Source organism: Eubalaena glacialis, chromosome 2 (assembly GCF_028564815.1).
Source record: "Eubalaena glacialis isolate mEubGla1 chromosome 2, mEubGla1.1.hap2.+ XY, whole genome shotgun sequence".
Taxonomy (NCBI): Eukaryota; Metazoa; Chordata; class Mammalia; order Artiodactyla; family Balaenidae; genus Eubalaena; species Eubalaena glacialis.
In genome coordinates, this window is record NC_083717.1 from 71,454,992 (window position 1) to 71,480,229 (window position 25,238).

The 25,238-nt window shown below is 39.7% G+C and overlaps 1 protein-coding gene across 2 annotated transcripts in view; it reads right to left on the minus strand.

The window, feature by feature from the left end:
* ZNF609 (zinc finger protein 609) overlaps positions 1-25,238 on the minus strand; it is a 224,085-nt gene that overhangs the window by 197,996 nt on the left and 851 nt on the right. The window contains exon 2 of one of the 2 annotated variants that reach the window (XM_061180203.1): positions 17,251-17,331. The exons of the other annotated variant lie outside the window; for it this stretch is intronic. The gene's annotated coding sequence lies outside the window, so the exon portion shown is untranslated. The remainder of the gene's footprint in view (positions 1-17,250; positions 17,332-25,238) is intronic. 2 annotated transcript variants of the gene reach the window in all.

The window sequence follows — 25,238 nt, forward strand, 5'->3', positions numbered from 1 at the left end:
CTTGCTTCTTCTTGAACTATCAGATTCAGAACATAGTCTAGCAAAGGCTAAATCCCTCTACTAACAGGGCCTGTCCCTACTAAAAATAATATAGATTCCTCGTCATTCTACTGCTGGGCGGGGGGGTGTCTAATTGTGGGTAAGTAAAAGAGAAAAGCAAACAGAACTGGGGGAAAATACAATTATCAGGATAGGGACAAAACCTGCAATTAGAGGAGGCAATCCTCAGAGAGGACTTAACCAATCAGCTTCAGTTCAGTTAAGCCAGCCTTATTAAACTCCAGGTTTCAAATTATGTCTAAATAGCAGAATTCAATGTAGTCTTTCTCACTGCCCACTAAAATACCCAGGAAGAGACAAACACACACACACACACACACACAGAAAAAATGTTACCCTATCAATAACTGAACAGTACTAAAAAACCTCATGCTAGAATGTGGGAGAAGTCTCTACATTCTAATAGTATAAGACTGATGGCACTATATTGATAAATACCAGGGCCTCACCACATGGAACAGAGATAGCTAAAAAAGGGGGTGGCATGGGGTGGGTGGTAAAAAAGGCAATTTATACCTCTCCTTGGGGAGTGTACCATCTAGAAAACCTGGCAACCAACATACACCATCCAGCTATTACTTTATGATGAAGCCAAAGATTTCTGTTCTTGCTCACTCCCCTGTTTACCATCTTTCTATATGCATATAGAAAATAACTCTCATAAGATGACAGAGCAGAAAGGGTAAAACAGAGGTGGCACAATGAATCCTACAAAGTAAATATCCAACAGGTAAATGCCATAGATATCTCTTAACAGAGATAAGACACATTGTACTTTTCCACCTGCTCTCTCAAGGCAGTGTCAAAGAACCAGGGTGCAGTTCAAGAGAAGATGTCACCTAGGAGAGCAGAGCTATACCAAGTGAATGCTTGATAGCAACTGGGATGTAAGAGAGAAAGGAGTGCACATTAATCTGCCATTTAGCCATAGATGTGAGAAGAAAATATATCCTTTACGCAAGTAGAGAGCTTAGTGCCAACAACAACCAACCATTTCTGACATTGAGTCCACACAGATCTTACTTCATAAAACGATGAGCAAAAACTGTGTGTGGGGGAAAACATGACATAAGAACTATGGGGCATCCCTGGTGGCACAGTGGTTAAGAATCCACCTGCCAATGCAGGGGACATGGGTTCGAGCCCTGGTCCAGGAAGATCCCACATGCCGCGGAGCAACTAAGCCCATACGCCACAACTACTGAGCCTGTGCTCTAGAACCCGTAAGCCACAACTACTGAAAACTGCGCACCTAGAGCCCGTGCTTGGCAACAAGAGAAGCCACCGCAATGAGAAGCCCGCGCACTGCAATGAGGAGTAGCCCCCGCTCACCACAACTAGAGAAAGCCCGCGCGCAGCAACGAAGACCCAATGCAGCCATAAATAAATAAATTAAAAAAAAAAAAAAAAGAACTATGAAAAAATGCCACCCACAAGGTAAAGGCAACATAATCTCTGAAAAAATTAAAGAAATGATACCTCTGATAATGATCTAGAATTCTGAAGAAATTTTTAGTAAAATGTTTGGAATTCTCTATATTATACACTAATTCATTCCAAAAAAATGTGTATTAATTGCCTACTAAGTACCAGGCACTAAACTAGGTGCTGGGAATACAGTAGCAAATGAGAGTGTATAAGGCAGTGGAACATGATACTGAAAGTAATTCTATTATGAGGGGCAAAGGCATTTCTAGAAATGGGAATGCCAACTGAATCTGCACTACAAAGGATTATTAAAGCATAGTTCTTCCCAACATCATAATCTGTCACCTCTGCAATCTCTGCAATTGTGGTGAGGCTTAGAGCATAACCCACGTTCATCTAACACTTACCCACTTTCCTCTTGAGCTGCACTATCATCAGTATGTAATGTAACCATTACAGCAATCCCATGTTTGTTTATCCAATAAAACTTTCAAAAGACCTTCCTCCAAAAAACAAATAAACAAAAACCCTTCCTCTAGAAAATAGGATGGTAATGGAAGAGAGACTCTGGAAAGGTATATAAAGGGAAGAATATAAAGTACATAAAAGTGTCTGTGCTGAGAGCTTCTGACAGTTCTGCACTGGCTGACCTGTCGTATGGAGCAGGATAAACAAAATATGACAGTAAAGAAGACATAGCATTAAGAAGATACTAGGCTGAAATGAAAAGATATGAACTTAGACAAAAGAACCTCATTTTTTTTTTAAAAAGGAAGATGCAAGGAAATGAAAAATGCAATTAAAATTCATACAGAAATCAAAAAATCACAGAACTAAAACTGTGGAAAATGAATCTGTAAATTACAAGAGAACTTGAGATACTGTTCCAGAAGGCAAAGGAAAAGGACAGCAAAAAGAAAACAATGAGGGAAATTGAAAGACAGAGAAAGTATTTAATAATACTCAAAGCAAAACTGAAGAGACTAGAACAAATGGGAGAAAAGCAACCCATCAAGGCATAATATATGAATAACACCCTGAGCTGAAAAAGATCTTGAAAAAGTTCACTACCTTTTCAGCAAAATCAATTTTTAAAAAAGCCAAACTTGCAGACATCCTAACAAAATTTTTGAAATACAAAGGACAAAACTTAGGCCAACCTCAGACTGCTCTGCAATATTAAATGTTAAAAGAGAATGAAAAATCTACAAAGAATTTTGAAGAGAAAAGGTTATTTTTCAAGAGTCTTTCATTGAGTCAAGTTGTTTGTCACATGTAAAAACAACAGATTTTCAGTTATGTAAGAACATATATATATCCACCTTGTTAAAAACTATCTGAAGCATTAAAATCAGTTCAGTGTAGCATAAAGTTGAATAATTCTTGTAAACAGAAATACCAAATGATTTTTGTAATCTTAAGAGTAAACTCAATGCAGATATTCCTGGAAAAGATATGAGGCAAAATCAATGCTTGTAATAATGCTGAACCTAGAACATTCAGCCTTAACATCAGTAAGGAAAGACACTTCCTCAAATTCCTTTTGTCCCAATTCCATATGTCGTGGCAAATTGTTTTGTTTTTTCTAGTAAGCAAGAAATATTGCCGTTAACATGTTTTTTAAATTGTGCTTCTTCTTAAAAGGGAGCTGGAGATGAAAAGAACATCTGATGGTCTGTGCTCATTTTCAAGTTCCACATCTTAAGTGAGATATTAAGTGGAGGGATATCCTAGAGTATAGTAAAACACCAAAAAAGCCATTTCATAAGAGGAAAGGTCTTAGAAACTGGTATTCTTTCATCTGGAAAGGAGTTAGCTGAAGGGAGATAGGCTGGTTAGCTTCAAATATATGATGGCTGCAGTGTGGAAGAGAGAAACTTATTCTGTGATGCTGAGGGTATAAAATGGACCAGTGAGTAGAAGTTACAGAAAGACAGATGTTTAACTCAGGAAAAAATGTAATACCCTGGAATTCCCAACAATGACCCACAATGCTTAATGAAGCCATATCTTTATCACTGAAAGTAGTGACCAGAAAAACCATAATCACCTGTCAAGCAAATTACAGAATTCTTCTATGTGTGATAGGGAGTAGTCTGGAAATGCCCAGGGCCTTTTTCAAATCTGAAATTCTATTAATGTACCTATCAAAAAGTGCGTTCCCTGGGCTTCCCTGGTGGTGCAGTGCTTAAGAATCCACCTGCCAACGTTCAAGCCCTGGTCCGGGAAGATCCCATATGCCGTGGAGCAACTAAGCCCATGCGCCACAACTACTGAGCCTGCGCTCTACAGCCCGTGAGCCGCAACTACTGAGGCCGCGCACCTAGAGCCCATGGTCCACAACAGGAGAAGCCACCTCAATGAGAAGCCTGCACACCGCAACGAAGAGTAGCCCCTGCTCGCCGCAACTGGAGAAGGCCCACGTGCAGCAACGAAGACCCAATGCAGCCAAAAATAAAAATAAATAAATATTTTTTTTTTAAAAAAATGTGCTTTCCCTACTAGAAAACTACCCAGAATTTCTGAATTACCAGGATGCAAACAAAGAAAACATATCCTGAGGACTGATATTTAGTGGTCCTGATGTTCTATAGAGAGCCACTGTCCTCTAATTTCTGAGTGAGCTAAGTAAGTACCACTTTTCAACCAGGTGACTTCTCAGAAATTCAGTTTACCAAACCCAGCAGGTTTCACAGTAACTTTGTTGGTACCTTTCCAAAGATATACTGAAAAATTGCCAAGGATTCTTTAATCAGCCTGGCTACAGCAGCCAAACCACTTTCCATCTGCTCCCTACCACATCCCTGGCTTTATACAGCTAATAATCAAACTCTCTGACAGGTCACGGCAGAGATGTTTAACCACAGGAGGTAGGGTAACTAACATGGTAGCTGGAAATGAAAAGCACTGACCTCTTGCTTCCATGGCAGAGAAAGTGCAGAATCAGGAGAACCAATACCTTACATAGACCACAAAGTACTTTCAACTTGAGGAGCTTCTGGATATATTTTCTTCTCTCTTCTCCTTCTGTCTAATTGTACTATACTTCGCTATTTAGGACCACGATTCACCAAACTCTGGAATTACTTGCCAGTGCCATTTGTGCTTTGTTCTGCACCTGATCACCAAGAACTCTTCTCTGCGTGGATATAGCTAAGGGACCAAGATAGGCCATGAAAATCACTCCTCATACCCTGTATCTATAACAATGAAAGTTCAAATTCCAGTTTCCTCTTTGGAACCCAACTCCATCTCTCAGACTCCCAGCCCACAGACTGGTTTGTAATCACACATTTCAGGTCATTAATTGCTTTTTATTAGGGCATATGCCATATATTACACCACTTCCCTACCTCAGTAATGAGCAAGGCCTCTCTTCCAGGCTAAGAATGAGAAAAAGAGTCTTCACGCAAGGTCTCTGCCCCTGCCCAGAGGACATAAGCAACAACTGACCCTACTTATGTCCAAACACAATATGAAGAAGAATACTTCTCCTTCTGCCCAGATAGAGCTCTGTATCCATCCTAGAGGGCATCAAAGAGAAAGGATCTCTTTAACTGCCAATTACTTATAGCTAATCTGGTCTAAGTAGCAAACTGTCCAATGCTCTCCCAGTGTAAATTTATCTGTCCTCCCCTCTTGTTACAGTTTTTGGATCAATCTTCTTACAGGCTTTGGTCTGAGCAAGTGAAAGTTGTGTTTGAGTGAGTATACTCTGCTTGCGACCACACAGGTCACACACATTTGGGTGTGCGGGTGATCCGTCTGGCTAGCTAGTTCTCACCGAAAGCTATATGGACAAAGAAAAATATGCTACACTCAATTCTAGGAAAGCAGCATGGTGTAGAACACAGATAACTGAGCTGAGAATCAAGAGATGTGATTTCTGGACTCAGATTTCCAATGACCCTAGCCAGGATGTTAGCCAAGTTGCTTCATTAAATATTAATTTTCTTATTATAAAATGGAGGGAGAATCCATCATGGTTCTAAGCATATTATGAGGATCCAAATCTGAAAAATATGACAACTCAAAAGTATAAAATGACCCAAATATTCTCATAATGTTCTAGGGTCTCAACTTAAAGAGGCCTGCTTCATGGTTATACACTGTATAGAGATCTAAAGTATTTTTAAAATAAAGGAAAAATAAATATTAAAAAAAATTTTACAAATTAAATTACAGGTAGTACTGATATCCATTTGAGTTCTACGAAAGAAAATGGCAATCCTTTCTTCTTTCAATTACTCAGTGGTTTTCACTTACTCTGGTTTTCCATTTAGGCTACTCCTACCTTCAGATGTGGCTCATAAAATCCTACACTATAGTGACTGACAAAAAGACTCCATCTTGCTTCAAAAATCCCTCAGGGCCAAGGTACCAATCTCAAAGCTCATGTTTTTAACATCTGGACTATCTCTTTTACCAACTGTTCCAGTCCAGTAGGTTGTTTCCCCCCTGACAGGCCTTCAAAACTAAATTGTGTGAGGTTCACAGGGTTTGATGCCCCAGGGAATTGTCAATAAAGCAGTGGGATAAAACAAAGTTGAGAGAAAACCAAACTATACCATCTTCCCTGAATTCCAGAAGCTACCCTGAAATCACATACTCAGCCAACCTCAGGTGAGGCTAGTACAACATGTGAACCATCCGTGGTGACTCTGAGCTTACCCAGCTGGAAGAACAGGCATCTCCCTCTCCAGCTGCCACATTAGAGCTCACTAATCAACTGAATTTCCAACTGGGGCTCTAACAAGAAACAATCAACTTTCCTTTGGGTCTCTTCCTTAATTTATTACATTAATTACTGTAACAAAGGAACTGTGTCATCTCCTCAAGTACCATAGCTCTCAGCTTTTATCTCCAATGGGGATCAGATAAAGACAGACTAAGAGTGCCAATTTGAGAAGATGGATCCAATTCAACAGGGCTCATCTGACCATGTGTCACCTAAGGACAGAAGAGCAAAAGTGTAGCATCTCCCAGTCCCTCAGTGTTTATAACCTGCATCTCATGAATAGTTTTATGGTCCTCACAGGCTGCTATTCTCAGAGTAAGATTATGAGGCTTGACCTGTTTCATTTCACATAAGCAACTGACACTTCCACTAGACATAGCTATTCAACAGGGCTCAGGTTTAGAGCCTTGGTGTTTGTCAATACTGCTCTGTGCCAGCATACATCTCACAATAGGCTAAACAGCATACTAAACATGTAAATAATTCAGTCCCAACCCTATAGGGATTCATTGGCGGAACTGGTTCACAGAGAAAACCCTTACCAAGGCCTATGTATAAGTACGCCAAGAAGCAGAAGGCAAAGATCATCTAAAGTAAACAATAAAGCCCTACCATCCCCCCTCCCCTAACAACTGAAGGGCTATGTAGCCCTTTATAATTTAGTTCTTTTCCCCAGAGGTAAACATTCTGTACTAAAGAGAAAGAGGTGATGTCAAATTCTCAAGAAAAAAGTGAATAGTGGAGTTAGCTTAGGAATCAGGAGATCTAAGAAATTGGGCCTCCACACAGAACTGTTGTGGCAGAGCTTTTCTCACCTCTAAAACAGGGAATAATATGGGTCAAGTTCATAGGAATGGGGGAAAGGAAAAAACCTAAGCAGGGACTTCCCTGGGGGCACAGTGGATAAGACTCTGCGCTCCCAATGCCGGGGGCCCAGGTTCGATCCCTTGTCAGGGAACTAGATCCCACATGCATGCCACAACTAAGGAGCCCATGTGCCACAACTAAGGAGCCCTGGAGCCGCAACTAAGGAGCCTGCCTGCCGAAACTAAGGAGCCCACGTGGCGCAACTAAGACCCGGTGCAACCAAATAAAATAAATACATAAATAAATATTTAAAAACAAAACAAAACAAAACAAAAAAAACCTAAGCCCTTTTCAGGAAACATGAGGAATTACCTTCATTTTTATATTCTAGACCTCACCTCCCTTCCTAAGTCTCTTACTTAACTACTATCCTATAGCAACTCTAAAGAGCACACAAAGAAAACTTCTCTATCAAAAGATAGTATCTAGGGACTTCCCTGGCAGTCCAGTGGTTAAGGCTCCGTGCTTCCACTGCTGAGGGCACAGGTTTGATCCCTGGTCGGGGAACTAAGATCCCACATGCTGCATGGGGCGGCCAAAAGAAAAAAAGATAGTATCTACACTGTTAGACTAACCATAAAAAATGGTGGAATTCACACACAAATCCCTTAGGATATCTAAGCCAGACTGACTTCTCCAGCCTCATCTCATGGCCACACTCTGTCCTTTGCAACCCATTCCCACCTTACTGCCTTTTGGCATTTACCTCAGACATTCCCTGCTCACATCCTACCTCCCAGTGCGCATGATGATTTGATTAACATTTGTTTCCTCCACTGGACTGCACGCATCCTGGGGGCAAGGGGCTGCATCTCTTTTGCTCACCATTGTATCCTAATAACAGTGTTTAGGTCACAGTGCTCCCTCAATAAATATTCTGGTCAATAAATGAGTGAATGAACACTGCTTTCCTCAATGGGCAGAATCGTAACACTGCCAAGGCTGCCATTTCTCATCTCCATTCTTACTTGAGCTTGATTTGTCACTAGTTATAAGCTGTCTCAATTACCTAACAGTCTTCAAACTTACTAGAACAGAGTGTGGATTCCTCTTTCTTCTAAGATACAGATAAAGGATACAGATTTATCAAAAGTCTAGGGGAAAAGTAAGAAAACAATCCAGTCCCCACATTTCTTAAAAAACGCCTAACTGCTCTGGAGTATTCTCAGCCTTCAGTCTCATCCATGCATACCTGCTACCCAAAACAGGGCTAGCCCACAAATCAGGAGTTCTGGACATAACCAATCCCTTGGAAGCCTCGTACTTAAATGTATGATACATTCTATCAGACTTAAAACGTTCAGTTAGCACATTTTAAACATCTATGAATCAAAGGTGACAGAAGTCAGAAAAGTGGTCATGTCTGGGAGGAGGTTACTGAGTGGGAAGAAGCATGAGGGAACCTTGTGGGGTGCTGGAAGTGTTCTATTATCTTGAGCTGGATGGTAGTTATATGGCTATATACACATGTAAAAACTGTGTTGTACACTTAAGATTGGTGTACTGAATGCACTTTATCATATGCACATTATACTTAAAAAAAAAAAGGTAAAATAGTAAACACCTATGAATAAAAGGACTGTATTACTGGATCATGGTCCTGGTCCTAAAATAGCATTTTATGTGATCACGGTAAAAGGGAATCACGCCATCAATCCCCACAGGATATTTAGGGGAATGGAAAGAAGGGAGGGAAGGAAGGAAGGAAGGAAGGAAGGGAGGGAGGGAGAGAGGGAGGAAGGAAGGAAACTACATTTAAGGATTACCATGTGTTTGACTATATTGTGAGGAAATTTATAGATCTGTTGGAGAGTCTGAAAGAATGAATAACAACAAACCAAAAACAGTGAGGTACTTAATGATATTAAATCCTGGAAAAAAACATAAGTTGTATAAGAAAACATAACAGGGGACTTCCCTGGTGGTCCAATGGTAAAGAATCCGCCTTCCAGTGCAGGGGACGTGGGTTTGATCCCTGGTCGGGGAACTAAGATCCCACATGCCGTGGGGCAACTAAGCCCGTGCGCCACAACTACTGAGCTCGCGCGCCTCAAATAGAGAGCCTGCATGCCGCAAATTACAGAGCCCACGCGCCCTGGAGCCTGCACGCCACACTAGAGAAGAGAAAAAACCCGTACGCCACAACTAGAGAAGAGAAAACCCGAACGCCACAACTAGAGAGAAGCCCGCACGCCACAACTAGAGAAGAGAAATCCCGCACACCACAACTAGAGAGAAGTCCGCGCACCGCAACAAAAGATCCTGCATGCTGCAATGAAAGACCCCACGTGCCGCAACTAAGACCCGACGCAACTAAACTAAAATTAAAAAAACCAAACAAACATAATAGTAGTATACTAAATGATTCAATAATAAATATTTACTTAACACAATAAATAATGGATACTGATGAAACCAAACATTTGACTTGATAAGAAGGGGAGGGCAATAGGAGTGTATATTATTTATTACTTAGAAATATGGGAGTAAATACAAGAAAAAGACTGAAAATTTTAAAGCGGGTGCCTAGTGGGAGTGAGACTTGGTGTGATGGGAAAGGGTAAACAGTGGATTACTGATTTTCATTAAAAGCCATACCACTATTTGACTTTTAATATAAAGTTCATGGGAAGACAGAAACAAAAAAGTACATGTATTAATCTGATAAATAAAACATTTAAAAATAATTTTATATGGTTATTATAGTTCCATATAATTAATTAAAAAGAAATAGATGCAAAGTTCTAAGAGAGCATAAAGCAATTCCTATTCAGACAGAGGTTGTATATTTAATTTTATTTTTCATTTGTAACATTCAAATATTTTAGTTTCATTGTAATAGTTGTTTCCTGTCCATCAATGGACACTGGTTTTTAAAGGGGTCATTACTCCATTACAATAAATACAGTAAACTGGAATGCTGAAAAAATAAATTAAAAAATAAAATAATTTTATAAAAAGTTAAGGATACACTCCCCCAAATATTCCTGGATCCCCTTGACAGGTTACTATAAAATATATTAATCCAAAAATTTATCAAAAATCTTATGAGAGATAGGAAGAGGGGTAGCAGAAGTGAGGTAGGTGTGGCTATAAAAGGGCAATGTGAGGTACCTTGGTGGTGATGGAACTGTTCTGTACCTTGACTGATGGTAATAAAATTGCATAGGACTAAATACACACACTCATAAATGGGTACAAGTAAAACTGGGGAAATATGAACAAGCTGGGTGGATTGCATCAATGTCAATATCTGGTTGTGACATTGTACTATACTTGCATGACATTACCACTGGGGGAAACTGGGTAAAGGGTACAAGGGATTCCTTTGTATTATGCTTACAACTGCATGAGACTCCTACAGTTATCTTAAAATAAGAAGTTTTAATTTTAAAAAAACACAAGAAAACCTTCTAGACCCTTTTTTAAATTTCTACTACCTCTAGTGTTAACAAATTTTATTTATTTACTATTGATAACAGCAACCCAATAATTAAGCTAAATTCATCTCTAATTTGAAAAGGTGCTCTCTATCCAATACAGAATCCTAAGAACTGGTGAACAAGTCTATATGTTCTTCTCATCGCCTGATAGGGTTTGACAATACTCCGTCTTTAAAAGCTGAAGATTTTTTTTTTTTCATTTTACATGTCTTCATTAAAGCCTTCGTCTCATTTGGTCACCAGCTCTGGTATGTATTTCTTAGGGATGAAAAGAACGCAGAGTATCACAAACAAAGACAAACCTTGGTTTTGTATAGAGGGAAGTTTATTTTTATCTTTCTTTAGTCCTCTTCCTAATGACGCCTAGCATTTCCCTGGCAGCACACGGAGCTAATTTTTTGAGGAATAGCTTACCAAGATTTCTAGTCTCCTTTGGGGGCTATAATTGTTAGCTAGAAGTTACTCATGCTAACAAAGTGGTTTGGACTTTCTGCCTCTTTTATTTATTTATTTATTTTTTGGCTGCATTGGGTCTTCGTTGCTGTGCGCAGGCTTTCTCCAGTTGCGGCGAGTGGGGGTCACTCTTCATTGCGGTGCGTGGGCTTCTCATTGCGGTGGCTTCTCTTGTTGCGGAGCACCGGCTCTAGGTGCGCGGACTCGGTAGTTGTGGCTCGTGGGCTCTAGAGCGCAGGCTCAGTAGTTGTGGTGCACAGGCTTAGTTGCTCTGCGGCATGTGGCATCTTCCCAGACCAGGGATCGAACCCGTGTCCCCTGCATTGGCAGGCGGATTCTTAACCCCTGCACCACCAGGGAAGTCCCCTGGACTTTCTGCCTCTTTTAAATGTAATACTATGCACACTGAAGCTCATCTTCTAGTTTTCATTCCCCACACACAGCCAAGATATTTCAGAAGTATAATCTTGAACAATTTGCGAACCTAAGTACTTGAAAGAGCTTAATGTCATGAGAAAACCTGAATATGTCACTTTTGTAAAACATTTATTAAAATGTCAAATAAAATGAGTGTCACTGCTTAAACCCTTCCACCTAGAAGAACTTATCAAGATGGTTTCTGGAGGTAAAGTCATGAGAAACCAGCACAGTACAATGGAAACAAAACAAAACAAAACAAAACAAAACAAAACAAAGGAGGAGGTAGCAAAAGCTCAAGTCTACTCTTTACTCCCCCCTAGATGTGTAAGAATCTTGGGCAAGTCACTGCACTTATTTGAGCCTCAGTTATTTCACCTATAAAAAGCTGAGATAATTAGTGTACCATACACAGTTTAATACTCTCAGTAGAAACTGGAACAGCACCCTGACAAGAAACTCATTAATATTCTTACAACAAAATGGATAAATATTTACTTGAAATAGAACAACAACCAAAAAAGGTTATAAATAGCCTCATTAGCTGAAGTCAGGTTTGTGCCTACCTTACAAAAAAACTTTCAGCTTTCAGAACTTTGGGGTTTTAGAACTGCAGAGAAGGGACTGTGGACCTACACAGAAGTGTTTACTGTCAGAAAGTCAGTTTGCTAATGCACAACAAAACATTTTCTCCCATTCCAAGACTAAAGTTTTTAAATAGCCTTTGGCCTGACTTTAACAAAAAGTCTTTTAAAACTAAACAATGTCAGGACTTCCCTGCTGGTCCAGTGGTTAAGACTCTGCGCTCCCAATGCAGGGGCCTGGGTTCGATCCCTGGTCAGGAAACTAGATCCCGCAGGCTGCAACTAAAAGATCCTGCGTGCCGCAACTAAATATCCCGCATGCTGCAACGAAGATCCCGCACATGGCAACGACGATCCCGCATGCCGCAACTAAGACCCGGCACAGCCAAATAAATAAATATATAAAAAAAAAAAACTAAACAATGTCCACTGGTAACAACTCTGTCCACACACAACTGTCAATGATTTGTCATATGTGACTTCTCCTTATATAAACTAACCCATCGCCCTGGCCCCAGTAAATGATATGAATGATACCATGTCATCTCAATCTTTAATTTACATTTTTCAATTTTCTAATATAGATTTTATTCCCTCCACCTCCAAACCCTTCTATGGACAGAACCACATATCTACACCAGTCCCTTAGTGTAATGACCATGCCACTTAAAACATGAAGTGATATACTTTCACTAAGAGTTACAGTTTATCCTTGAATTCTTTCTCAATTCTTGGGTAGATAGATTTAATCTCATCAAATTTACTGATATGATCAAGAAAAGCCTAGGCAGCTAGGAAAAAAATGTATTGGAAAGACTAAATAAATATTACCATTTCTGGGATAACTCCAGGGACTTCTGTACATTTTTCCATGCTTTCTATGCATTAAAAAAGATTAATTCGTGTCCTAATTTTTTTTTTAAGTTAAGCATTTATCATCATTTGACCAGAAGCTTTAAACTGCTTGGGAAGCGGGAAAAACAGAAGTGGAAATTCTCCAACGTCTTCGTCCCTGAATGGATCTTTCACATCATGATCAAGCAGTCTTACAATTTTCTAGTTGCCTTTCCATTTTTAACATGTCTTCTTAAAAAAGCAAAAACAAACATAAACTCTTACCATCAGTTGAGCAAAGAGCTTAACTAATTCATCTTCTTTTCTTTCACCTAATTTCTAGGCAGCACGTGTGACTAACCACCATCACTCTGTGGGCTTCCTTGGTCTTGATTGAAAATGTTTAAAAATTTTTTTTAAAGATGCTTTTCTCCTCTCCACAACCTCTGAGACTATGCCAAGTGACCATCTGTTTTGCACGGTCCTTTCGATCCCTTGCTTTCTAATAAAATGGCTTTTAAGTCTTTAAACTTCCGGTGGGTTGTTTTTTAAAATCTTTCCACTTTTCCTACTGTACATACTTGATCGCAGCTCAATTTCTTAAAAATGAATCCCCATATGATAGATTTTATTCCTGCTCTCCCTGAAGAATGTTGAGCTTAATCAAGATTATGATTACTATTAAATAGTGTTGACCTACAGAAACGTTTATCAATTCTTGTTTGTTCCTCAAAGCAAAATCCAGGTTATTTCTTTGCTTTATGGGATCTAAAACTGCCAACTGTGTGAAGTAGTTTATCTTACTCAAAACCACATCTTCACATTTGCTGTCAATAAAGTATTTAACCAATCTATGTATAAGTAAATAAACCCCACATTATTATTATCTGGCCTAATTCTGCAGCTTCTCCAATCTCCATTAACAGTTTCAACTCAGCCACATTATTTTGATTAGGACTGTGACATTCTTATTTAAGTAAGGATTTCGATCCTTATAAAAATTTAATCCCTTGCAACCTGTATCATTCCTATGAAGTGCAGAGCCTAGCAGCACCACATTTCAACGATTAGTTTCCTTCCATCAAGTATCTGAGATGTGAATTAAACCACTGTATCATTATTTTGCCTACCAAGAAAGGAGAAGGGAAAAAAATTATATGAGTATGACAGAAATGGCACTCATCATGTTTATGTAACACTTTAAAACAAATCTAATGCTTCAGATCACAAATTCAGGTAAAATATATTATAGACTTGTTGTTGGAAGAAAATGTCACTGTTATATTACCTACCCCAATGTAATCTTGTTCAAACTGAATTTCTTTCTTATAGGAAGGCTCCATAAGAAAAAGAGTACTACCAGACACTGTCCTGCATTTCCCTCTTTGTCAGAGAGTGTTATGGAACTCATCTGAAATCCACACTGCCAGGATTTCTAGCTCTGTTAGGACTGGAAGGGCCTACTAATACAAACCACAGAAACAATACTACTAAAAAAAGCAATTATCACTAGCAAACTAAGCAACGTTAAAGCATTTTTACTAATAAAGCAAACAACTTGGTCAGTTAAACTGAAACCCTTTTAATCACTAGAGAAAAAAACAACACACACTTGAATTAACAGCCACTGGTTTTAAAGTTCACAATATCGGTAATATGTTATTGTACCACTTGAATGTATGTGGTGAGAACGTATGACTTCAAGTCTGATATGCAGCAAATCCTGACAAAGAAAAGCAATGTGAAATCTGCCTAGAGGCTCACCTAACATTAGAACCACATCTGCCTAAAAGTTAACAGATTTTTCTTAGCATCGACCCCAAGTTCATTGAGAATCTTTATTCTAAAATTTTATATCAAAAATAGCACATTTTTTCAGAATGGCCAATAGGTCTCCGTGTGCACTGCAACTGCAAAAGCTGATGATATAAATAACTAAAAATAGAGTGTACAGGTATCCTGCACCTCTCAGCTACCTCAAATAGCATACAATATAACAAACGTGCTGAGAGCTTGATGTCCACAAGCTGCATTCTACATAACCCAAGGACAGAAATAAGACATCTCTTATACATTAGGTAGGAATTTTAGCTTCCAGCCAATTACTAAAATGGCAGTCTAGCCTAAGGGATTTCTGTTTCCTATCAGCTTAATGTAAAGAAAAAGGGAAGAGGCAACAGGAAAAATAATGAAGTAGAAGGGTTAGTAAAGAGCAAGCAAGGAAACTATAAGAAAATTTACAAAACACAAGTCAAACAAGAGAGCGTCTAGACATCATAAGACATCTTCATCCTCAGGCTAATGAATTAGGTACTGAGACTTCCAGAACATAGCTACCTATGCATTGAGAGGAAGTCGAAATACCACAAACCTTAAAATTTAATTTTTAGGCTGGGAGCAAAGTGTACAGTCCCTGAAAACTTATTTTTAAAGAGCTACCCCAAACAAAGTTGCTGAGGTCTCACTAGAAAGAGGGAAGGTCATGATAATGGGCTTTTCCCTCTGAGGAAGGAGAAAACTCAGAGGCCTAACTCACCCATTACTCTAGGCACCCAAGGGCCAATCAACAGAAGAGCAAATCCCACTCCTCAGGGAACTGGCTACAAGGCCTCCAGTTCTACCCTTGGTGTCTTCCAGACATGACTGCAGTTTTCACCATGATTAACTTCCAGGAATGCCAGCCAGGGAAGCAGCCAAGAAAAAAGAACATTTTTCCACCTCACTGTCAGCTAGACCCTTTGGAACAACTGCAGACAGTGCCTCTATCTCTCTTCTGGGCAGAAGAGTATTCAGCACCCTCAGGGAAGTGCCTAACAAACCAGTAACACACTAGCACCACAATTCTCAAAGATGTCTACTCTGACCATCTTATTTAAAGCTGCAACCTTCCTACCTCCCCCACCTATCCTTCCTCCATACTCCTAATCTCCCTTACTCTGTTCTATTTTTTCCCACATTACTTATCACCCTCTTTATACTATATAATTATTTATTATGCTTATTTATATTTCCTTTTGTTAAAAGACAAGATCCATGGGGTTGGGATTTTTTTGTCTATTTTGTTCACTGATAGATCCTAAGCAGCTAGGACAGGACCTCACATATAGCGGGAATCCAATAAATATTTATGGAACGAAAGAAGTAAATAAGAAAAACTAAAAAGACCTCTTGGAGGTCAACAATACCCAGAGGGCCCAACCATGCCTATATTCCTCTAACAGAATCAGTCTGGTTCCCGTGACCGACCTACATTGCTTCTGTCTGCCATGTACTACTACCTCTCCCCCTCCCCTCAAGTCTTCCATCAGCTAGGATATATGGGACCACAGTACTGCTGCAGGCACTAAAGGGCACAAATGCTTGTCCTTGAGTCTGAAGGATTTCTAAAGGCTTTCACAGTCTGTGCCTTGTTCCTAGGTTATTCAGTTTGGGATAAAATGTGTTAAATGGAAGTTACCTTAACATAAAAGAAGGTCTAAAAAAAAAAATCACAAGAAGTTTCTGTTTTCAAAAATCAAATTCCAATTCAATTCTGCAAGCATTACACATAAAGTTATATTCAAAGCACTGGGGTGGAAGCCATGGGAAACAGGAGACTCAGGTCTCTTAGGAGTTTAGAATGAGGTAGGGAAAAAAATATATTCACATATGATTAAAGACAAGGTGTGATACAGTGCTATAACAGAGATCCTAGCAAAGAGTTAAAGAGATACAGAGGAATACAAAATCGATTCTGGAGATATAGGTGGCTGGGAAGAAGAAAGTTAAGAAAGTCTTCAGGAGGGAGATGAAATTTTTTGGTAGGTTGAAGGAAGGGTCAGATTTAAAGCTGAATGCCTTGGAGCAGGGAAGGGCATTCCAACAAAAAAGAAAAGAAAAAAACTAAGGTGTTGAGACTGAAAAATGCAGGGTAAGCGGAAGGAATGGCTGGAAAAACAGTGAGAAAGAAATAAGACTGAAGGCCAGGGTTGGTCAGGTTATGGAAGATCTTGAGTACTGGCCTATATAGGCAGTAAGGAGTCATTAAAAGTTTTCAGCAAGAAGTGAAATAATCAGAACTGTGTTTTTAAAAGTCTACACTGGGATTCCTTGTTACATATTCTTCTAGAAACAAATTCTTTCCTTTCAGAGCACTTCAGCTCATAATCATACATTCATTAAATGATTGCTAGTTTCCTCAACTAGATGTATAAGTCCTGAAAGGACAGAGATGATGTCTGGCCTGGCACATAAGTGCTCAATAAATACAGGCATACCTTGGGGATATTACAGGTTCGGTTCCAGACCACCACAATAAAGCAAATATCACAGTAAAGCAAGTCACACAAATTTTTGGTTTCCCAGTGCATGTAAAAGTTATGTTTATTATATACTGTAGTCTATTAAGTGTGCAATAGCATTATGTCTTAAAAAATAAAGTACATACCTTAATTTTAAAATGCTAAGCATCATCTGAGCCTTCAGCAAGTCACAGTAGTAACATCAAAGATCACTGATCACAGATCACCTTAACAAATATAATAATAATGAAAAAGTTTAAAATACTGTAAGAATTAGAGAAATATTGTGACACAGAGACACGAAGTGAACAAATGTTGCTGGAAAAATGGTGCCAATAGACTTGCTCGACACAGGCTTGCCACAAACCTTTAATTTGTAAAATATGCAGTATCCGCGAAGCACAGTAAGACAAGGGATGCCTGTATTAACTAACTAAATAAATAAAAACTATAATAATATTGCAGTAGTATGTAGTATGTAATACAGAAAGAAGCATTAACCATGAGGTTACTACAATAATATACAGATGAAAGGCCTGAACTAGGTCAGGTGAAAAGGTGAAGCTAAATGATAAAGTATCTAGAATGATTCAAACTTGGTGAATGATTAGATGAGGTGGTAAGGAAGAAAAAGGAACCAAATATGAACCCAAAGTTTTGTGCCATGGCAACTGGAAGAACTGTAATGCTTAGGGGAGAAAAGGGGAAGCAAGTTTCAGAAATGATGGACTGGAGGTACATTCAAAAGCAAATACCAAGTAGAAAAAAAATTTCCCCCTTCCCACTATACCTTTCAGATTCACAGACCCCATGAGCCTCACAATTCCAATTTCTCTATAGTTCCATTTCTGATACCATTCTTGCTGAGTTTCACACCAAACCTCAGAATTTGCAACTGAAGTTTACAAGGGACATTCTTGAACATTCACTTCTGCTCACATGAATAAAAGTTCATCTTAACCAAACCCAAAGTGCTTACCTAGGAATGTTACTAGGAACACTCTGATAACATACCAAAAGGCCTCTGGCTTTACTCTGTACATAGAATAGAGCAGACACTGCTGCCTTACTCTATAAATACTGAACTGCAGCCTAAGAAACTACAGGTACCAACATGCAATGTTGTATCAGCATGCAATGCAGTACCAGCAGGCAATGTGGCCTAACTGCCAGACCTGGATTTCAATCATGGTGTGGTTTGATTTCCAAGGGTTGCATGGCACCTACTCTGGTCACCTTTCAATTCAAAACCCTTCACTTGACACTTAAAAAAAAAAAATCTATCTACAAAAGCCACTTATATTTCTAATACAAATCTTTAAAAAATCTCATTCACGTGGAACACTTCTCAAAATAACCTTTAGATTACCTGAAAATTAGTAATGTGCTACAGATGGCTGGGAATAAAGCAAAACACTCCCAGGACTTTTTATGAGTCCAAAATAAACAATAGTTCCTCCCACTGAATTTTTCTATTACAGACGGATGGATGTTTTAAGTACAAATTTAAGAACAGTGAATGCTTCTTCCAGTGTTCAAAGGTAGATTAAACATGTGATTTTGCCATGTTAAACACATTCCCCAAAAAGAAAGAAAGACTAAAAGACCATCATCTTCTTAACATTCAATAAATAGCCGCTATTGGAAGTTCCAAATCCAAAAACCAACTGGGAAATGCTGATAAAAATCCTAACGTGGGGAATTAACAACTAGGTTATAAAATTTTATTCCTTTAAACTGCTTGAAAGCGAAGATTTTCCAACATCACAGTTAACCCTTGAACAACATGGGTTTGAACTGTAATTTAGGTCCACTTATATCTGGATTTTTTCCAATAAATATGTACTACAGTATACATAACCTGCAGTTGGTTGGAACCTTGGATACTGGAAGGTCAACTGTAAAGTTATATGAGGATTTTTTACTTCCCTGGGGGAGGGGGGGAGGTGCCCCAATCCCTGTGTTGTTCAAGGGTCAACTGTACTACCACTTTCAAAGTTCCTAAAGTCACCCATCAGCTTTAATTTGCTCAGTCCCTTTTAGGGGGTATTTCAGAGATCCCCCTTGTTGGTCAAACTGCCAGATTTTGCATTTTGAGCATTAAAAATAACACTTTTATTTTGTAAACAAAACAGTGGGCAACTCTTATTCAATCCCAAGAAGTTAATTCAAAGTAGGTTTTCCACTAACTGGACAAAAATGGAAAAATGCCCAACCCACCTCCAAAATCAGTCCCTTGGCTCAAGATTTCAGATATAAGAGATTTAAAGATCTTAGATTCCTGACTGAATACACAAAATTACTTCTTAATGATATCGGGCAAATCCTTTCAGGTTTGATTTCTTTCTCCCAAGCTGAGGTTCTTTTTCTACAGCTTTCTGATCCCCACTCCTATGGCTTGAGAAGGCTAGAAAAAGGTATATTTGACAAACTGGTGAACCTGCAGAATGAAGGTACAAGACTCTCCAAAAGAAGATAACTTCATAAAAAAAATAAGCACAGCATAAACTTTATAAACATATCAAAGAGGAGTGAAAGTCAAGCCCCCGGGAACTCAGGCTGCACTTATTTGCCCTTCTGAATACCGACACAATAATAAAAAACTGCTCACTTACGTCAACCATCAACCATTTTTGTCCCATTCTTTCATCATAATCTTGATAGCATAAAATTCAACACTATATGGAACCTTTAGAGATGATCATGTCTAATATGCTCACTTTACAGATAAGGAAAGTGAAAACATAGGAGTGACTAGCACAAGGCACGGCTAGTCAGAGGCAAAACAGTGATCAGGACCTGGGTTTTATGACTCGCAATTCTGTGCTTTTTCCTCTATGCTTTGAAAAGCTATATTAGCAAATAAACATTTTATACTATTAAATCAGAAAATAACTAACTGTAACTAAGCCACACAAAAATAAAATTCATCCATCTAAAGAGAACAAAGGGTTAGAATAGGAAGTACCCCAATTCAAACAGAAAGAAGGAGCATTTGTTCATACAGTACAGGGCTTTCTTAAGGGCACAACCTCGCACATATTTTCTGAGCCATTTTATTAATTACCACCTGCTGGGATTTGTGTCCTGTGCTCCATCAAATGCAACTCCTTAAGAGAATGCCACAGTGACTCTTGTGGCAAAGGTCTGAAAAGTGGTAACTTCTGGCATAGATAACTTGATGGTACAAAAGGAACCCACAAATGTGGTGCCAACAATCAAGAGGAGAGGACTGGGGGTCTTCCCTGGTGGCGCAGTGGTTAAGAGTCTGCCTGCCAATGCAGGGGACACGGGTTTGAGCCCTGGTCCAGGAGGATCCCACATGCTGCGGGGCAACTAAGCCCGTGCGCCACAACTACTGAGCCTGCGCTCTAGAGCCCGGGAGCCACAACTACTGAGCCCGCATGCTGCAACTAACGAAGCCCGCGTGCCTAGAGCCCGTGCTCCGCAACAAGAGAAGCTACCGCAATGAGAAGCCCGTGCACGGCAACAAAGAGTAGCCCCTGCTCGCCGAAGCCTGTGCACAGCAACAAAGACCCAACTCAGCCAAAAAGAAATAAATTAATTAATTTAAAAAAAAAAAAGAAGAAGAGAGGACTGAAGTTGAAGAGGGTGGAGATTTGGCTGGGAGCAAGTAATCCTGAAAATGGGATAAGAATAAAAATCCAAGGGAGCAAAGCTGGCCTGACACTAATGACCAGAGAGCACAATAAAAAGAAGGCAATTTCAGAGCCTGCCTGGCATCAGACAGCTCTCACCTGCAAAAGAAAGAAGGAAAAAATTCTCACAGAGACAAGAGAAAGATCGCAGGTTTGCTCCTGAGTGATGGATTAGATATGACCTAATAGGTATTTGCCATCTCTTATTTCTGGGACTCTGATCCAAGAACAAACAGCAAGAGAACCATGAAAAATCAGCCCTGTTGGATCTGGAGTTCTGCCTTGACAAGATATAAAGCTCATTCATAGATCTGACTGTGCTCATGAGACTGCAGTTCAACTCCTGCTGCTAGAGCAAGGGGAGGGGGAAGGAAGATAGAAAGGGGTGAGTGGGAAGGAGGTGGAAGATCTGGGTTGTGACTATAATAGCTACAGTAATTAGAGTGTTTCCAGGCTGCTAGGGAAGTCTTCAGAGCAGAGAATGTGGATGGGAGATGGGGGAGGGAGAAAAACATGAGGAAGCAAACTACTGAGAATGCTAGGAAAATACATGGTGGTTTGTGAACAGTTTAAAACAAACAGCTGCGATGGCTTCATATGGGGAAATAAAGAAGTTTATATTTTTTCCCAGAAGTGAGTATTATACAAATGACTGCTAGGCTCCTACTTAAAGCTAGGTTGCAAACTAGGTTTAAACAGATTCTTGCAAATGTCCCTGTCTCTGTAGTGGTCCACTGGCCCTGGCCTCAGTCACACTGTTTGCCTCCCTTTCCCCTAAATCAATCAAAAAACTCAATCTATCTATCCATCCATCCAGCCAGCCATCTACCTAAATCTCTGTCTCAATCTCTCTGACAGATCCTTCACTTCACTTGGAAGAGGGATTTCTGAACTCCAAAACAGTTAAAGTCACTTCTTTGCTGTCAATCAACTGTTAATTAATACCCTGTGAATTCAATTAGATTGTGTGTATGTGTGTGCGTGCGTGTTTCAAGCACACAGCTTGTCAGCCCAACACAGAAAATCACTGGAGGACACTAAAGAAGTCACAAAATAAACACCAAGTTGCTTGTTTATAAATTTTAGGCTCTTCGGCACTGCCTACTATAGTGGCATGAACATGTGAAAGAAAAATAAAATATTAACAGAAGATGATGATAACCTAGAAGGAAAATCTGGGAATTTGCAGAAAACCTCAAAATAGAAAGTCCTCCTCCAAGTTATAGGAAATGCTATACTTGTTTTTAAGATAAACATTTAGTTGAGATACTTCCTTAGCATGATTTGGCCCTCTGATGATGACTTGATTCTAACAGTGATGTTAATCTCAAAGCCAGAAAAAAAGAGTTATAAAGGTGCTGGGAGAAACTAAAAATGGAATAAAACAACAGAAGAGGTGCAAACTTCATGTGGAGAATTACATTCATAAAATAAAAACACATGTGAAAGTCTTGAGCAAGATGTCAGGTAGACTTAACACAAAAAGTCAATTACATCCTTTGCACCTGGGTATCCTCCCAGCAGCTAAATCCTTTTCACCACCCTAAAAGCAAAGAATTTTCTCCTTCCCTATCCCCCTAATAAGTGCTAGAAACACTGAATTACCATTATTCCCTTCCCATTCATAGGGCATAAAGCCAGAACTCACAGAAATACAATAGGGCCGTCTAGGACCATGTCTAAGGCAAGCTACTCAGTAATCTAAAAGAAACACAGAGAGAAGGAAGAATCTCTTTTCTCTATTCCATTATCCTCTCACTAACAAACCAGTATCAGGCATTAAGAAACGTGAAACAAAGAAGAATTTCACACATATGAACTGAACCTAAACCACGGAGGACCAAGTATTTTCTTGTTACTGTGGCATGTGATTCTTTAACCACCTGCTCAATAATCCCTCTGCAACTGCACAGCTGCTGCCAATTCCACATGCCCAGCTAGGCAGGTGCTTTGGTGAATTACCTGTTCCTTAGTGAAAACAGTCCTTCACTGACACTTAGTGGGCCCAGAACCTGCCAATCAGCATCGCCTCTCTTCATTTTGTCTGTCATAGCCAACTTTTATGAGATATCACGAAGGCATATTTAGTACATTACGTGATTTTGTATTTTGCAGGGTTTCTTTTTTTTTTTTAAAGGAATCTGATTTTTAAAAATCAGTCAGAAGAGAGAATTCAGCTGCTTAAAAGAAAATTTGCCACACAACATAAGGCTGCCTCATCTCAGAGTGGCCCCATCTGTCTGGCAGTATTCCCATCCATGACCAGTTTCCACAAGGGAAATAACAACTGCTTAGTTACCTATGGAGCAGGAAAAAGTGGCACTAGAAGGTTCTATAGTACCTGGCAGTGATGAGAGAGAAAACAGAGTGTGAACTTCTAGAGACCACACATCATTCCTGTACTTGTTAAGTCTCCACGGCTGGGCCCAGGCAGTAGTGTTCTGAGTCAAATAAGTAAGGAGTGGCACTTCCACTTGACAGAGCAATCAGTAAACCCCTCAACAAATTATCCTGTTCCAGTCATTTAGTTGCTATATGCTAATTGCAACATAATTACTACCAGGAGCCAAAATTATGCTTCCATATCCTCACACAAAATAAGCAATAATCTGTCCAGCTATCTAGACCTCTCACAAGGAAACATTTTCTAACAAGAGGCTGGGGGAAAAAAATCCAAAGTGCTCTCTGAAATATGGTCACAGTCAGAAGACTTATAAGACTCCTTGTGGCAAGGGCCCAATTCTGAAACCACTAAATCTAATCAGGGCAAATTTAATCTGAGGCTTCTGCCTTCACTGTCACCTGACAGGATTAAGAAATGAATGCCAACAGCCCAAGAGCAAAAAGCTTTGGACTCAGTTTAGCTGAGACTTCACTCAGAGACCTAAGACATATAACTGGAAACAGTCTAAAGACAGACAACACCTCTAGTAAGACCTTAAGACAGTTCTGTCATCAAGAAACATAAAGGTCAGAACAACCTGTTCCCTCCTAACAAAGCCCAACACCTAAGTGGCAAGCCATCATTTTTAAGAAACTCATTGAAAGAGAAAAGGGAGGCAACGTGGTCAGACTTAGGGCCTCAGAAAGACCTTTACCACAACCAAAGGCTAAAGTTCCTCTTCAACAACACTCTATAGGAAATGGCTGGCTGTTGTGTACAGTGTATATTGTGTACAACTGTCCTCCCACAATGAGCTTGATTTCTAATCTCTTTTTAAAGAAAAGTTTTCTTTAATGTCCTAAAGGAAAACCTCATTTCTAGCCCCCAATAGTTCTTTACGCAACTAATAGTACCTAAATACTATTTGGGCACTTCTATGAGGTAAATGCAAGGACAGGTTTCCTTCTAGCTTGTTCTCATCCTTCTCTCATTAGTAACTCCCAAGATCTCAAAAGATTTTTTTTTTTTTAATGTTCATCTCTCTGGCAAACTTCTCCCTAACACAGAAACACATATGGATTTTCTACACAATGAACAAGTCACCTCCTTTCATCAGAATGAAAATAAAGATAAAAAGGAAAGTTGTTTCGTTTCCCCAGCCCTTGCCCAGATAGGCAAATTCTGTGGCTTTTTTGTTGTGCAATTATTCTGACCAGGAAGTCACCATTAAAAAGGTACTTGGTCCTTGACTCCCTATCTTAACCCTGCACAGGTTTTTAGTGGTATTCCTAAACGAATCAACAAAAATCTTTGTGTGTGTCCCATCTCTATAAAAAGGATTAAATATGCTGGCTCAAACAAGAGTAAAACCCTCCCCTTGGAGTCTTCTTCCTTAAAAGTCTGACACAAACATCAGGGTTGAGTCTCCCAGCCACTCTTCCTCCTCAACTTAGTACAGGCTAGCCAAAGAGGCAGGCACAACATGGCTGGCATTCCCTATTCTTCTGAAAAATGTGTGCCAATGAGCTCTGCATTGTTCCTCACTCAAAAAGAAGAGCCTTTCTGTCTGGCCTCCTCCAATGGCAAGCCCCAGTCTGGAAAAGGAAGAAAATGGCACTGAGGAGCCTGGGAGATGGAGCATATCCAAAGCTCTCAGACAAGACTTGAACCTATGACCTTCACTGTGTACACAATAGGCGGGTGAGAGGGACCGGTTTATCTCTGCAGCAGCAGTTCTCAGCCCTGGGGTAGCAGTCCCGATAAAATGACACGACTATTGTGTGTAGCAGCAGAACAGTCATCTCCTCACAACAGCCTGAACCAGCACTCCCTCCCCCAAGACAAAGCAGCAGGGGTGAAATTAACTCAAGGCTGCAGAGCAAAGCCTCATACAGAAAAGAGAGGCCTGTAGGGGACTGGGGACTCTCCTCAACCCCTAGGGCTCTGGACACATGGCTGGAAACAGACAGGCTTTCTTCCCCATCTTTCCCACTCTCATTTAGGATGGAAGCTGTTTCTTAGAGAATTTAATCATCTGTGATTTGTTCAGAAATATTCCCCCTGAAGGGCTCTGATCTCTCCACCCTGTGTG